This window comes from Centruroides sculpturatus, unplaced genomic scaffold, assembly GCF_000671375.1.
Source record: "Centruroides sculpturatus isolate CEXI.00-Female unplaced genomic scaffold, Cexi_2.0 scaffold1343, whole genome shotgun sequence".
NCBI classification, from domain to species: domain Eukaryota; kingdom Metazoa; phylum Arthropoda; class Arachnida; order Scorpiones; family Buthidae; genus Centruroides; species Centruroides sculpturatus.
Window position 1 is genome coordinate 202,814 of NW_019385600.1, and position 3,747 is coordinate 206,560.

A 3,747-nucleotide genomic window follows, 5' to 3' on the forward strand; every position below is an offset into this window, starting at 1 on the left:
GTTCTCAACGACCGGAATGGCCCGAAGTCGTCCGATCCGTCCACGAAACCATTCACTGCCAGTCGTAGACGTGTGTTTAATGTAAAGTCTCTTTCGGCGCGCTTCCCTTCATTTCCGCGTGTACGCGCGACATCATGTATTTATGGTAGTTATGTTATCGTCTAATAAATTCTTCTTTAGTTCTTAATTGGTGTCTTTAATTCGAATATCGCCAACGTCTTAGCGACGACCCCTCTCACCTCCTCCACTCGACCTGACAAAAAGAGTCCCGAATTTTCGGGATAGAAAAACATTATCCTAGCCATCCACTAACCAATGGGAAGTTCACACCAAACTGTTGCCTATCAAAACGAAATACGACTTCTTCCTACCTCAGGCTACCCACACTAATAATAAATTTCATTGGATTCAAAGTCTTCGAAATGTTTCTTAAAAGAATAAAATTGATGACTCGATGTCGATGTTTACGAGTTTTGTTTTCAAATATTAGAGGGCGCTACTGTTATTTTAAATTTGTAACGGAAAAATGGTGAGTAACGTCTTACTACTTTTATTGACGGGAGAATTTCTTTTTAGTTGTAAAACGGTGTAAACGTTCACCCCGGTCATTAGGAAATGAAGAACTTTCACTGGAAGAAGCGAAAATCATAACAGCAACGACATTGAATTCAAGGAAGGAACGTGGATTTTTTTCAAGTAAATGTTCGTATGTTATTTCAATTACGTTCGATCTGTTCTCCATCTTATTCCATAATCTAGTAAATAGATTAATAAATCCGTAAATTTCTCGAAATTTACTGAATTTAAATTTTAAATTACAGTAGATCCCCCTATAAGACGGTAGATACGTTCCGTTCTTTATGAATCAATTTTGTAGGAATCATAGTTTACGGACTACGGCTGTTTGAAAGGTTTTCTTTCATAAAATTAATCGATTCTAGACTAATTCGACTCAACATTTCCAAAATACGTATATTTTTTTGAAAATAATCCGTATAAACTACGTTATAAACAAAAAATTGTAGGATTACTTACCGAGTGTGTACCCTTTGACTACGCTCGTTGCTAAAGCTTGGTTTCGTCGCGGAACAGCGCATCAAATTGCGGCCGCGATTTCTGATATTATTTTTCTGCGAAAACTTCGTTGACCTTTGGAGACATCATTAATATAAATAATTTTTATGGCCGTTAAATAAGAAATGTTTCTTTCACAAGAAATGTATAAAATTACAGTACTAAACAGACGATAGGTCGCCTAACTCGCCGTAGCGTGACGCTAGACGGCGAAAAATATATATTTAATTATAATAAAGTTACAATAAATTAAGTTAATATATAATTATATATACAGTACCTAATTTATATATAATTAATATATAATTATATGTACAGTACCTAATTTATATATAATTTATATAATACTGTCCAGACGATAGAAATCTCTCCGTAGCGTGGCGCTACGGACGGCGGGTAAGTAGTTCGGCTGCCCGATGACGTTTTACGTATTATAGGAGTTATTTTTACCGTTGTTTACGGATAATGCCACAATTTTTATAGGAATCATAACTATAGGAAACGCTTTTATAGGGGGATCTACTGTATAGTTTCGTTATTCCTATAACCTTGTCTTAACTACACAAGTAAACTGATTTACGTTTTGGTATTATCATATCGAAAATACTCAATGGAAGGCGTCACTTTATTTATTTATCTCGTTTATTTTTCAGATTTGTCAACACTCGTCTTAAGTATTGGGAAATATCGTTTGTATATTTAAAATGTATTCGTGTTTAACAACTTAAAAGTTTCTCGAATATTCTCTTAATTTCGAGGAAAAATTAAACTTAATTATATCTTATTCGTTATTTAATTTCTACATTTTTTTTAAGATGTTTCTTGCGGGCACCCAACATCTATCCCGAAGAATATCTGTGAAAAAGTACAAGAATGGAAGAAGGAACTGAATGTTTACTTCGGAGAAAATGGATTTCAAATGAAAACGATTCATCTGTCTACAGATTTACTGAAAAATTGTGTCGATGAATTAACATGAACATGTTTTGTCAACACGCTGCCAAGATTGTTTTAAACATTTGTTTTGTATTTTTACCTTTTTGTAATGCAAACGTGGGGTTGTTTGTTAGATATATTATTTATGTTTGAATTTAGATTTATTTGTTATGTTATTGTGAAGCGTTTATGTCAAGAAATGCAGAATTAATATTTGCTGCGTATCTTTGCAGTAATTAATACGATCGATTAATTTTCAACAATAAAGTTTAATATTTTGTGTTTCGTAGATTTCGCCGATACGAAGAAGAGGAAGTTTGTGTGTGAAAACTGTGGTATAGGATTCTCTCGGAAGTACGGCTTTCAATGTCATAGGATGATTCACACGGGAGAAAAGCCATTCAGTTGCCAGTTATGTGAAAAAAGATTCATTCAAAGTTCTAATCTACGAAGGCACCTAAGGATTCATACCGGAGAGAAGCCTTTTACGTGCGATCATTGCCAACGAAGCTTTACTCAAAGACAACATCTTGTAAGCCATCTTCGCATTCACACAGGAGAAAAGCTGTTCAGTTGCCAGTTATGTGAAAAAAGATTCATTCAAAGTTCTCATCTACGAAGGCACCTAAGGATTCATACCGGAGAGAAGCCTTTTACGTGTGACCATTGCCAACGAAGCTTTACTCAAAGACAAACTCTTGTAAGGCATCTTCTCATCCACACGGGAGAAAAGCCGTTCGAGTGCGATTATTGTTTTCGTAAGTTCTCTTTCAAAAGTAGTTTAAATTCTCACATTAAACGCCATAGCAGAGAGAACATTAATTAACCTAAATACAGTAAACAGTTTTTAACTTGTAAGGAATTATTTAATTCCGAAGTTTACCATTTATTCAATTCTTTTGACTTTTTCTTGAAATTTTGTTATTGCAGTTGTATTACAAACATAAAATGAAACATTGTATTATTAATGTTATGAAAATAAAGAACTTTTGGAATTGAGAGAAAGTGTTTTTATTTGCAGTGTGTAGCGTCTTTGATGATGATACTGCAACTACGTCCTCTACATTAAGAAGTGTTTTTATTTATTCTAAATTACAACATTTTTCTTCTATGAAAAAGTACAATAAAAATGTGGTTTGTACTGTTTTTATGATACGGTGTTTCGAATTTGCTTCGAAATTTGGAATAATTCGGAATTTCAGGTTCTCCAATATATGTCTTAAATCAACGTAAAAAAATTTAAAACATTTGTTTTTAAAACAAGAATTTATCGAAGCAGTTGTTAGCATTCTCAATACATTTAACTGTCTTACTTCGAACGTTGTTAATCAAACAGAAAAAGTTGGAATGTAAAAATATGCAGCAAGAAAAAATTGTCAGTTGTCAGCTTGAATTGGCTGTATCTGATGGTGCAATCCTTAACGTAAGATTATAATTTTAAGCACTGTTTATTTATTTCTGTTTTAACATTATTTTGTTTTAGTTGTTTTATTCAATGTCTGTTTATTTACTCTTTGGTGTCAATATACATTGTGTTTAATGATACTAGAAGCTATTTCCATTTACAACAATATTGATCATTCATAGCTATGATAATAAGTGCATAATTATAACAATTTAAGAATTATTTTTAGGAAGCAATAATTCCAAGGTTATTAATTATTGATTAAGCTATCAAGTAATCAATAATTTTTTTTTTCTTTTTTTCATTGCTTCATGGCAACTCTTTTCATAAAT

General features: G+C 32.6%; 1 long non-coding RNA gene across 1 annotated transcript; it reads left to right on the forward strand.

The window, feature by feature from the left end:
- The first annotated feature begins 472 nt into the window (after positions 1-472).
- On the forward strand, positions 473-2,373 carry LOC111640482. The gene is made up of 3 exons (XR_002759280.1): positions 473-702; positions 1,728-1,780; positions 1,890-2,373. It is a non-coding gene; the product is annotated as an uncharacterized LOC111640482 (long non-coding RNA).
- Positions 2,374-3,747: the final 1,374 nt, after the last annotated feature.